The sequence below is a fragment of the Channa argus genome, chromosome 16 (genome assembly GCF_033026475.1).
Source record: "Channa argus isolate prfri chromosome 16, Channa argus male v1.0, whole genome shotgun sequence".
NCBI lineage: Eukaryota > Metazoa > Chordata > Actinopteri > Anabantiformes > Channidae > Channa > Channa argus.
The window spans coordinates 11,810,328-11,823,674 of record NC_090212.1 but is presented as its reverse complement, the minus strand read 5'-3'; positions in this window follow the sequence as shown (position 1 = coordinate 11,823,674).

The window sequence follows — 13,347 nt, the reverse complement described above, 5'->3', positions numbered from 1 at the left end:
CTCTGTGGTGATGGCTGGGTGGCTTTCTGTTTGCTTGCTGTTTGTCTTTTGCATTGTTTTTCAATTCACATCACAAGACATGCCATTTACCATATTGATTACCTGCTGATGCTTTCTAACATGAAAATACACATTCTGCAATTGTTGTTTCACAAATGTTGAGTGGCATGCCAATTGTCTTCTAGCTTAAACAATATATATGGAAGAAATCTCGATAAAGAGCCTGTTTCTTAAAAGAAACAAATGTGAAACAAATATTAAGCTGTCACAAGCATCTGTTGAGGTATATTGATGACTCTTAAACAGAGTGATTTGTGTGAACACTGGCATGTGTCCTAAAGCTTTCTGTGAATTAACTTCCATTGAACAGAGCAAAACAAAATATACTGCATTTCCTTTCAGGCTAAAAGAACATTTTTGTCATACGACCTCTACTACTACTCTCCTTTCGGCTTATCCCGTGAGTTCAGGGTTGCCACAGCGGATCATTGTCCGCATGTTGATTTGGCACAGTTTTTTTTACGCCGGATGCCCTTCCTGACGCAACCCTCCCCAATTTCTAGCGGGCTTGGACCGGCACTGCACAGCTGGGGAGGGGGAATGGGCTGTTAGGGGTTCAGGGTCTTGCCCAGGGACACTTCGACATATAGCCAGGGCCGGGGATTGAACCACTCACCCTGTGGTCCGTAAGCAACTGCCTTTACCAACTGAGCTATAGCCGCCCCTTTTTGTCATACGACCTCTAACCCCCCAGAGATCTGATGGCATTTCATTGATGGTCTCCAGCTTCCTAGGTGAGTTGCAATATGTGGATGGTGAGAACGAAGGAGAAGAGAGAAAAAAGGGAGGGGAAGAGGAGTGATAGTGGTTGCACAGTGACTTTGGAGATTAGACGATTGAGTTCACCTTTAATGACGGTGGAGATAGTCTTTCAGTAGGGGGAAATGCCAGAGCTCAGCAGTTTGTTTTGTGTAGTTTTAAGAGCTTCCTCTGTCAGGTTCAGGTTGCCTGTCTCTCTCCCCAGGAGCGGCCCATTGTCTCTGAGACACAAAAGGCAGCACAGTGTCGGGTGATCGACGGAGCGGCTCACCCTGACTCCTCAGCCTCGGCAAACCTAACCTCCACAGGGGATTCTCCTGGGTGACTTCAAGGAATCTCATTGCAAAATGAGTCGCCTTCACACGTGCACACACTTAGACCTCCTGTCACGCCACTTGCAGTTTTGTTTATTGAGTCATGGAAACACATATTCATACTACACTCAACACATTTCTACGTGGGTTTTGTATACTTGTAGCAGTAAAGGTATTCTGCTTCTTAGAAACTCCTTTTTATGATTTTACTCCATTGCACAGAGAAAACTAAACATAATGAATATATTATTCAATAAATTAAAAACAGATATCGGGTACAACATATGTGAGCATATACATATCTTAATATACATTACAGTACACATTACGTTTAAGGGATCATGCCCATACACAGATGCACACACAGTACACCACACTAACACCACAGTAACAAATTAGGACAAGATCAAAGTTTAAGTACTGACGGTGTAATATTATGATCTTCCTCTCTCTTCTTGTATTACATCCAGTGGCAAACACATCTTTAATCTTAAATTGTCAGCTTTCCACTTTTTATCCTATTGTAATAAAATGAAACAGACTCACTGCCGACTGTAAAATTATATAATTCTTTTCAGGGCTGTAATGTAGTTCGATTTTTGGCAAAGCTTACCAAAAATATGTGGCTGTGATAGATTTTCTTTGCCCCAGAGGTCAGAAAAGTGATGAGGCATTGCCTTGCAACAGCAGTGGAAAAAAAGGCTCTGACACAAGCTGCCCATCTTTGCAGCAGCTCAGCTAATCTAAACACAGGCCAAACAAATCCAAAGGCCTCTTGCTTTGGAGCCAAATAAAATATAACAACATCACTCCACTGCAAATAAAAAAAAAAGTGCGCTTGAGCGAGTAAGGTCCAAATACGGCTGAAGTCCTGCTGCTGACCAGGAAGTGAAACAAACCCCCCTCCACCTTCACCCCTCTACACATTCAAACATAGCTACATACACACAAAGATGTACACATTCCTCTTCCTCCTTCTGCTTTTCTCTCTTTCTCTTGGCCCTTTTCTTTTGCGCCCCCTGGTTCTGAACCTGACATTCCTGCTGGCCCTTTCTCTTTGAAGTGGCTTGTTGGAGCAGGCTCCTGTTACAGGGGCTGGGACTGGTGAAAGGCGATCTGTCTGGCTGAAGAGAACGGCCCTGGCCCAGGGGTTAATCAGCAAACCCAGCACATTGCCCACTCTGTCCACACGGGCACACACGCGCGCGCGCGCACACACACACACACACACACACACACACACACACACACACACACACACACACACACACACACACACACATAAACAAATGCAAACACTGCCCACTCTGTCCCCACAGCGCAGCTGTAACAAGACCAGCCAGATTTGGAGGTTAAGAAAGACAGCCCTGCTGCTTTGAAGTTGACTGGCAGCTACCAGGTTTGGGACTCTTAAAGAAGAGAGCTAGCTGAGGTTCAAAAATATACAGGGTCACGCAGTGCAGGAGACGGATTTGTGAGTGTGTGATTGTCTGCAGAACGATGAACACCAGTATAGCTGCATTAGAAATCATAAGCCCTATGTTGATTGTGCAAATTAAAACAAACTATAATGTCTGTTAAGAGCCATGTATATGCAAGAACTGCTTGAGTAAATGGGGATTTTGAATTTACATTAACCCTTTGGTTTGAAATAATGAAACCATTAGTCCAGTGCATTTAGTGTAGCCATGATGCATGCTCATATAGATTGCTTTTATCTTGACTTAATGCACTGGTGGTGTTATTGTGAGAGAGCCATTCCACAAAATAATATGTTGGTAATAAAGTCTGATAATGCTCTGCAAACAATGCCCAGAGCATCCAATCAGAACAGGTAAATTAAAACTTTTCTTTCCTTTTAAAACACTCATTATAAAGTCAAGTGCTATATTCATTATTATATAAACACAAGGACAGAGGGAAGTGTAATAATTTTCAGTTCTCCATCAAATTGTATTGGTTTCTGATTATGTAAAGTGCAACTTCAAGAAGAGGCAGCCTCTGACGTGTCTTCGTAATGATGTTTCAGGACTCATTCCAGTTCCCATTTACTACACTCTTCATGAGCAAAGCATTCAAATAGGTAGCTAATGTTACATTTTCTGGCCCCTAAAAGCCATTGAAAACATTTGATACTGCCAGCAGGTTTGCTTTGTTTCCAAGAAACATGCCTCCAGCCTGAGCCAAGTTGATCTCAGTGTAAAACAATCCATAATAAAAGAGACTGAAAAAACCCCGACCCAATCTAAATCACTTCACTTTAAAAGCCAATTTGTGTTCTACTATCCACCAGATCTTGGGTGAATATATGGGATCCCTGACAAGCCTGTTCTGTACAATCCACTTATCTCTCTTGTAGCATCTGGGCATGGATATGATGCAGTGGATGCCATCCAACATGGCACCATGACAAAGTCAACAGTAGTGTGCTTCACACAAGGACAATTGGCTTGATAATTTCTCTCTCTTTCTTTCTCTCTCTGCTCTCTGTCCATTAACTGTGGATGGAGTGATGACCCTAATGCCACTGTAAACACAGACAATGATGTTGTTGAAGTTGAGAGCACACAATCAGATGATGCAAATTTAAAAAACAAACAAAAGAAAAAGAAAAGTAAAATCTGTTCTGTGCATTTGGTTATTCAGCAAGAGAAAAAGATGTTTCTCTCAATCTGGATCATCTTTGGAGAAAAAGTTGGACTTTGTTTTATGAAGATTGTTGGAAATTGGAGAAGCATTTGTGACAGAATTACTCAGGACCTTTTAAAAATGCTGACAACCACAGACCAATTTGATAAATGGTCTGCAGGTGTCGACTGTGTTCATGACCACAGCCACTCTTCTCGTTTCTAAGTATATTACCAGACCTGACCCCTAGATGCACAATAAATGTTCCAGCATGTTCTGCTCTTTGTTTATTCAGTGAAGAGGGTGTGTGTGTGTGTGTGTGTGTGTGTGTGCACTATGTAATTGTGTAATGCCCAGAGACAAATTGTGTCCCGGAGTTGAATGTTGTTTGGTAAGTGTTAAGCTCATCAGTGTTCTGTGCTGGTCCTCGGGGGACCGCCTTCATTTGTGTCTTTTGTTTATCAAGATGTTTGAATATTAACACGGGCCATTTTTCCGGTCATAATGAAGCAGTGTTGCATATCCACACATCTGCACATTTACATACTGCTCTGTAATTCTGCCTCTCTCTGTCTTAATTTCCTGGTAGATGCATGCCATGAGAACTGTCATTTGCATATGCGTAAAAGGTTTTCAGTCTGGGGAACCCCTCCCCTCCCGCCTCTGTATTCAGATATGTATTTGTTTACCTATCATTTCAATTGGGTGTAAACAACATTAATGTGATGCTCGGTTGTTGTTGCTCTGGTTTAAATTAACATGTGTTGGATGACAAGGAACGGAAGGCAAAGATACTAATCGGTCCTACTAATCAGCATTCTTGCTCTATAGGTCTGGCCGATGTCACCATTGGTATCTTAACAGTCATGCTACTGCACTGTGAGCGCTCATTCGGCTCATCTACTACCCACCGCAGTCCCTGACAGGTGCTGGTGACAGTGGTGTTTATACACTCGATCCCTCTAGCAAAAAACTTTAATATTCATGTTGGCCGATAAAGGGAATTACTTCTTGATTGCTTGGAGGAACATTGATACATCTGGTAGATAGAGAAAGGCACTAGTTTGAGGATTCAAATCATGTTTTTTGTTTATTTTATTGGCTGGGTTGAACCTTCTCTGGGAGCAAAGTCTATTAGCAGCAGTTATTTCTTATCTCACTCGGCACATATTTGTTACAATGCACATGACCTGTGGGGGATTTTGGAAATGCATGCTATTACCCAAAAAACATACACACTAGGAGGTTTATGGAGATGTACTGATTCCATTGGGTCATGGAACAATGGCAGGTGTGGTGTGCATTTGAATTCCACAAAGCAAAATGTCCTCAGATTAAACTGACATATTGGTGAAATTAATAGTTCTCCAACTGTAGTTGAACAGTTGAATTTCTCAAATTTAAAGAGGCAAACTGCACACATATGTATACACTTAAGTGCAGTGCAGTGTCGTTTAGTTTGATTCACTGAAACTATAAACAGTATAAATTCATTCTATTCAAAAATGTAAGTTTAATTGGCATTATGAAGCTGCACGTGTGACAGTCTGACCTGGGGCTGCAGGGCCCTTTTCTACTGACAATGGCATCTCTGTAAATCTCTCGGTAAAGAATGACCCTCATTTCTGTGGACACGGCACTGTGTCCGCTCCCCCGGATCTGGGCTCCCATTCCATTTCATGGTGCATCGCCCCCTGCACGTGATTATGCCATGCTTTCAGGTGCAGAGGAGGAAATGTTTCGTAAAACTGATGTCCCTGTCAGTGCTGTGCGGCTCTCCCTTCTTTTACAAAGCATGTCACCTCACTGATTGGTGAATTACCATTCCCATGTGAAGTGCGGCACCGCCCCTGTCTCCAGCTCACTGGTTCTGCCAGCAAATGGGGAGCTTCATATGTTTCAGAAGCGATGCTCTTCTGCCCTCATTTGCATTGCTTGAATGGAAATCCAACGGTTTAATGTGGAGGCAAAGCTGGTAAATAGTGTCAACATACTGAACACACCTACCACTACATAAATGTTGTACATAAGTTGTGTAAATGTGTTATATAAGCCTAACTAAGAAGCAAAAGGATACCACATTTGCCCAGGTTAATAAAGAATGAAATATTATAGGGTTATAGGGTGTGTTATTCCTTTAAAGCCAAAAACCTATTTTAATCAGATCAAGAAGAAGTTGAATGGCAGCCAAAGAGAATGTGCGTGGCAAGGAAAAGTCAAAGATTTAATTTGTATAGTTGTAGTAATTAGTTTTGTGGTCATTAGTTAAACTAGTAAAAACAGCTGATATGACAAAATGAGATCTTTAGTGAAATTAACACTCAAACTCATTTGTTTCTACTGTCCATCATTCACTTACTTTCCAGATTTTCACTCCCAAAATCAAGTAAAGCTAGTAGATCTACATAGATGCAAGGTATTTAGTCAGTTTTCCAATACTAACAGAACACACAATTGTGTTTTTGGTAATTGGTAATTTATGTATGTGTGTTAACTGTCATTAATGTGTCTGTCTGTTTGTCTTATGTGTATCTTGGCAGGACAGTACAAAGCACCTCCTTTGGGTCTGTGTTGGTCTATTCAAGAACAGAGACGCTGGCTCAGTAGACTGGGATCCTTCAGGGCACCAGGGACATTTGATTCCCCCACTGCCTAAGCATTGAACTAAATGCTCCTGAATTATTCATGTGTATATCACTTTATTGCTGTGCACAGTTTTCAGACAAAGTTTCTGCCATACTATTTACTGTACCTATCCCCTAGATGTTAACCGACAAACTTCCCATGATCTTCCTGTCTGTCTTTAACAATGACTGGTTAGCCAGAGGTTCCTCAGTAATGCATTAGACACATTTAAAATAATTACATATTTAAACATATTTAAAATAAAATAAAGGAATGAACACATTGCAACAGTCACTATAAAGCAATAAAAAAAAAACAGCTGCAACAAGAGACTGGAATTAAGGCTTTAAAATCAATGTTTTTAAAGAAAACAATCCAAATTTAGGCTGGAGTTCTTTAACAGAATAATGTGTTAATAATCTAAATAACATTGAAAACAAAGCAATAAAACTCTTGCTATTCTGAAAAGAGCAAAATCTTATTTAAAGTATTATGCTAGTATTGAGGTACTTATAATGATAATCTCATATCATCTCATATTTTACTAATATGATCATAATAATAAGAAACAGACTGACAAACTGGCAATGGTCGTGGACAAACAGAAGATCAAGGCCGTGGTGGTAGCTGTAGCAATCCCAAGTGAACAACATCAGGAAGAATGAACACAGGAAGTTTGTGAAATACCAAGGGCTGAAAAAGGAGTTATAAAAGATGTGAAGGCGCCCTTCCTTATAGGAACACTGGGGGCTGTGACCCCCAAACTGGGAGAGTGGCTCCAACAGATTCCAGGAAAAACATCTGAAATCCCCCTCCAGAAGTGTGCAGGAACAGCTAAGATACTGCACAGGACCTTCAAGCTCCCAGGCCTCTGGTAGAGGACCCGAGCTTGAAGGAAGTAATAAGACCACCCCTGAAAGAGGGGGTGAGTAGGGAATTTTATCTCTCTCTCTCTCTCTCTATCTATCTGTATATATACAGTATATACAGAGAGAGAGAGAGAGAGAGAGAAATATTGAAAACAAAGCAATAATATATAATATCATAACATATATAATATGATAGATATATAGAGGGAGGGAGAGAGATTTAGATATAGATAGATAGATATATAAAACCTCATATGTGTACCCAAATTTATGATAAAGTATAAACTGCAGTTGAAACATGTTTGGGAAAAGCAGGCCTAAATTACCTTGGTTGTTTAAATGCTGGACTAAAGCAATGATTCATATAAAAGTGGCATTTTAAATTCCACTAGCTTTTATAGAGCAAAGTTTATTAAGTTTATTCCAAACAGGTGATATTCATATTTTATTCAAAAGATGTAGCTCTTTAAACAAGTAGAACAATAAATGCTTAGACTACTGTTGTTATACTAACCTTAAATGTGATACTCGAACAATCTACTCTGACATGTATTTAATTGTATTGGTTGTCCTAAACTTGGGGACCAATCACCTGTCACGGTGAAGGTAGGGGGCGGGGTCTACAATATAGGCCACCTGGCAAAGTCTATATTAGTGTATGAGCAGTGGCTCGGGGTATTTGAGATGATGTATTTGTCCATAAATTCGATCATTACAACATTAAACCACCAAAGGGGTCGTTGCCATCTACAAAGAGTAAATCCATGTATGTGTGTGTGGTGTGTTATGTTTAAATTATAACTGCAGTTTGCAAAAGTTAGAGATTTTACCGCGTTAGCATGCTAGCAACTGTAGCATAGCTCTTAATGTGGAATGTTAGCAGCATATGTTACAGTTACGTTAGCTTACTTAGTTAATGTGTGCTAGTTTTGTCAGCTCAGCTAAGGTTTAAATTGATTCGTTTTGACATGGTTATGTAAGATTTTGTTTAACAAAAATAAAATTTAGAGAGGACTAGAAAACTCTTATGGAACCTGTTACTACTGCTTGCTAACTTGTACTTTTGCAGACTGGTGCAGCAACGTTATTCAGCCTGAAATCTACTTGGAGCCTCTTCTTACCTTTGACAGTGCTCCTTTTCTTATCACTGCCTAAGGTGATAGCCCTTGAATTGGTGAGTACTAGCTCACATTGCACAATTTTTTGACTTGCATTACTTGAATATGGCATTAATCGAATCTCCCATTACCATGGGAAGCACTCATTGTTTTAGTGCATAGGGAGTTTCTGCCTGTGAGAATTTGTGCCATTAGCTGATAGATGTTGGTCGTTCATGAGAGTTGGAGAAGAATTCAATGTGGTACCTCAGTTTATTTGGAAGATTTGCCATCATTGACTAAGGAGTTTGTTTACTTTTTTATCCTAAGCCTAAAGGTCGCATCACTGTTCAAATCATCTGCAATAGTAAGGGAATACATTACTCTTCAGTATATACAGAAATAAGTGTTGAATCATCATTCAACCAACTTAAGTGCATTCAAAAGTAAGTGAACACATCACTATCTAAGCTGTTACATGTAGTCAATTATAAAACTAGACCGTGACTGCACAAACTGTGTGTAGTTTGGCAGACTTAATGATTTCATTTCTGGCTTTGGTGGGGTTTTTTTAGTGTTTTCAACATAAAAGTAAATACTGTGAATCACAACAGAGATTTATCTATACAGATTACTCAGAGAAATAAGGTTACACAGGTAATTGGGGAACACGTTTACATGTATTGTATTAACCTGGTCATTGTAAATCCACTTTTTCATGCTTCAGAATTTTAGCGCTTTCTTTTAGACCTGGCTTATTTTAGAGACATTGCTAACAAATGTTAACTGTGCAGTGATGGCGTATGTTTTTTTTTACATTTTGCTAAATGGAGGCAAAGAGAAAATAACAGTTGTCAATTGTTTTTATTGGTAAATTCAGTTAATTTAGTTTTATTCTGACTTTTGGCAGCTCACTTTATGATGATCTCTTGTTTTATCCTTACACTTGACTTTGCCGCTTTTACTGCTTGGCTGCCGAATCTGTGTTCTCCAGAATTAATGGAACTTGGGAAGCCATGTTTCTATAATCCCCTGCCCTGATTACATTAAACCAGTTTCACATTTACATGTCATTAAGAAATCTTCTAAGTTGAGAAAGACAGTTGTAACTGTTTTACTTAAGTGTAATGATAATGCACTCAGGGAGCTCCACTGCTACAAATTATTGATTTGGGTAGTTAACGATATTATTTAATTTAGTCAGTTCACTTTGAAAAATTGTTCCTCTAAATTTTGTCCCCTTTTAAAGACCTCTGCAAGGATATTGTAAATATTGAATCTTTCAAAAATGCAAGATTTCACATCTGAGTCACGGAAGTTATGCATCAATTACCTACTTTGATGGTTACGAGACAAGAGCTGAAAATCTGCTCTGAGGAGGAATGTTTTTTTTAAACGTGACTTCTAAAGGCTTTTAAAAAGCTTTCTGTGTTTTAAGTGTTAAAGCAGATATTTTGTTTAACTCCTGAACTTGGAGGACTTATAAACTAAAGAGAAGCAAAGCAACTCTTTGCGCTCCTTGTATGAACCTACCATTAGGAACTAGTATAACTTGCAAGTGGATACTGTGTGCAGCAGAAAAAGCTACTTTGCAGTGAGAAACAGTGGTTTACATTTTTCTGCATGTTATTCTTTGATCCTTTTTTTGGTTTGCTTTGTTTATAGTGTTTCTGATTAATAGAATTGCAGTCCACATATTGCTCATTCAGATTTGGGCCTCAGTCCACTTTTAGACTGAGACCCACCTGGTAAGACCATACAGTTGTTCCGTCTAAACCCTGATTCATATGTGTTGAATTGCGGTGTGTTAAATTAAGAGTGTACCTCTGTGTAGAGTTAATGCTGTTCTCATTCTTCCTGCCGTACATTGAAAAGTCATTCTATGGATCCGAAGATCTTCTTAATCTGTTCTTTGGTTCTGTATGGTGTAAAACAGTGAGTGGGGAGATTTTCCAGTCTTAAAGACAGATAAACACATAAGGCAGCAGAGGAAGAGCAGAGCAAACTGGAGAGCAGGTTTGTTGCAGTGGAGCAATGTTGAAGATAATATGGTATGACATGTCGTTTTGGTCTGCACTGCTTTAACACAAGATGCTTTAAGCCATACACAGGGAAAAAAAATCAGGTCTGTGCTAATTACCTGGGAGAGTGAGTCAGACAGAAAGGGAGAGGGGAGAAATGCTAAGCCATGCCAGCAAACTTCCAGACCTTCTGATCTGTATTACTGCGCAACCAACAGGTCAAGTTGTTGCAGCACTAGGCTGCCCTTATTGTGTTGTTGCTCTAATCTGACATGTTTGCTGGTAGTTCTGCTTTGATACGACAACACTCATTTAGTCATTCATGCCCACTTGGCTGTGTGCTTCATTGTGTTCCATCAGTCCTCGGACTGTTTGAAGAAAAGAAGTCCCACAGGGACTGTTCTGAGTCATCCAAGTTGTCCAAAGAATTGTTGTACATGTCTGGCAAACTAATTGGACCCTTACCAAACCAGAGCTTCCATCTTCAGTGTATTTTAGATTAACTGCTGACAAGGTATGACAGCAAGGCCTTTAAAATGTCAAAGCAAGATACTTACTCAGTGCATAGCCCACCTTCTCTGAAACACAGCTTGAGCCCTGGGAAATTACCACTGATAAATATAATGAACAAGAGTCCCCACTTAGCCGAGCTACACCAGAAGCCGCTCACTGTCTCTGCTGGGTGCGAAGGTCATAGCTCAAATTGCCTCAGTCAAGGCATCTGTGGTCTTTGTGTGCAACAATAGAGGGTGACAAAATGGAAAGGACAGCTTTTCTAAAATGTCAGACGGTTGGGGTCCTGCTAAAATATCTCCCCTCTCTCTGTCTGTCTATCTTGATCGATAAAGCTACCTTTGACAATGGTGCATGTTGTCACCATGACATTTGGTCACCTCGCTTTTTTCACTCACCTGGTTTGCAGCTGAATAGCAACATAACAATGAGATTTAAGACAGGATCAATAGCTACATCCTAATGATACATGCACTTGCATAATGAATAGTGGTGGATGGAAACAAACACCTGCATGGAAAATTTGTATTCTGGACAGTGTGTCTGTAATAGTTGTGCCAATTATGATTGTGTGTTTTTATTTTTTATCCATACAATCAAATAAAGGATATACACATGATTCAATCAAGGCTGTGACAATAATGCCAACTCAAACTCGTGTGTATTTATGAAGAGTGCTCTGTGTGTGTCTGTGTGTGCACGCACTTGCATTTATATGATCTCATTCTCATGAATATCATTCCATTGTTTGCATTTCATTCAACAGATATAGGCTTAGGGCAGTATGTATAATAAATACTGAAAATGAATTGATCTTTACCACATGTGCATGTGTATATTGAGTTATGGTTCTGGTGTGTACGTTCATAGTATTTGTATGGCACTCATGGCTTTGTGACTGGAATATACACGTGTGGTTTATCTGTGTTTTTATATTGGGTCTTTATACATGACTTGTTTATCATACATGTGAAGTACTCTGTAAAGTGTGTTTATACTCTGCGTGTGTGTGTGTGTGTGTGTGTGTGTGTGTGTGTGTGAGAGATTGTACATATGGATAAATTTCCATGGCTGTTTGTGTATTGATGTGTGTATCAGATCTTGGTGAATGAAATGACTTCTGTTAATTGAATGGGTGTTTGCATTACGCAGTGCATAACTTTTTGCATTTCTGTGCGTGCCAATCCAAAGCACACAGGGTATCCTCTGGCAGTTGTTTGATAGTCAGCTCAGTGCATTGTGGTGTTTGGGCACCGGGCCCTGTGCCTTGGCCCTCCGTGACTGACACCTCGAACGCCCGCTGTTTAAACATCCCTCCACATGTTTCTCTTTTGATCAGCGTCTGCCATTCTTACTGATTTTCCAAATCACTGATGCTTGTCAAGGAATTAATTACCTGGATCGTTGCTCCGCTCAATCCAGCATCAGCTGCAGGGTTCACTAGTGAGACCTCGGCATTCTCCCAGCATTCCCGGCTAATGATCCACAATCCATTTCAAAGTCAACCTGATTGGTCCACTACCTGGAGAATAATGTGGAATTAGTCTGCATCCTGATACTAACAGTTTCATATTTGCATACAGTATATAGCAGATTGGCTTGCAGGTTCCTGCCAGTGGGAGGCAAATATCAGCATCAATGCCAAAGCTAATGGCAGGCACCTCCTACAGTTTATTAGATAAGTAATGGTGTAAGGCACTGTGTTAAGCGCACATCACAACTGTTATTAGCTAATGTGTAATACAGTGTGTTCATTGTCTGTGGGAGATGCACATATATACCTTTTTTAGGAAGGGAGAAAGAGGTAATAATTTAACTGAAGTGATTACTACATCACTGATTGTTAATGTAACATTTTCTACGTAAAGAGATGCTCTAAATTGTATACTTGTATAGTGCAGACTTGTGGATTCCTTGTAATAAACACAACCTGTCTTGATGGGTTTGCTTTAAGGGCATATATAAACTATGCAGCTTGCTGTAAGGATGCATAGGTGGGGAGTCTATAAATACACCAAGTCTGCTTGTTGTCTGTCTGTTGGGCTGTCTGTCTGCCTGCCTGCTGGTATGTCTGCATGGTTGCAGCAGCATGACGTCAGTCGGGCTCGGCGCACTCGCTGACCTCTGTCACAGCAAGAGGAGCGCAGTGCGCTCCAGACGGCCATATAACAGAACAGGCAATGCAGGCAGAGCATAAACACACAGACCTGAGTGCAGAGGAAGATGCGTTACAACATCTTGCTGTACAGCCAGAGACGGACTATCAGAGAATAGTGCAGACAGGCTGGCTGGTGGAAAACAGGGTTTACAAAGATCTGTACTGACAGCTTATATAAAAATGGAAATGAGTAAAGAAGAATGATATTTGTAATGGCGTAAGAAATGTAAATACAGATATATAGATTTCTATACAGATATAACTACTTAATACTGAATTCACATTGGAAGTAAATTTAGAATA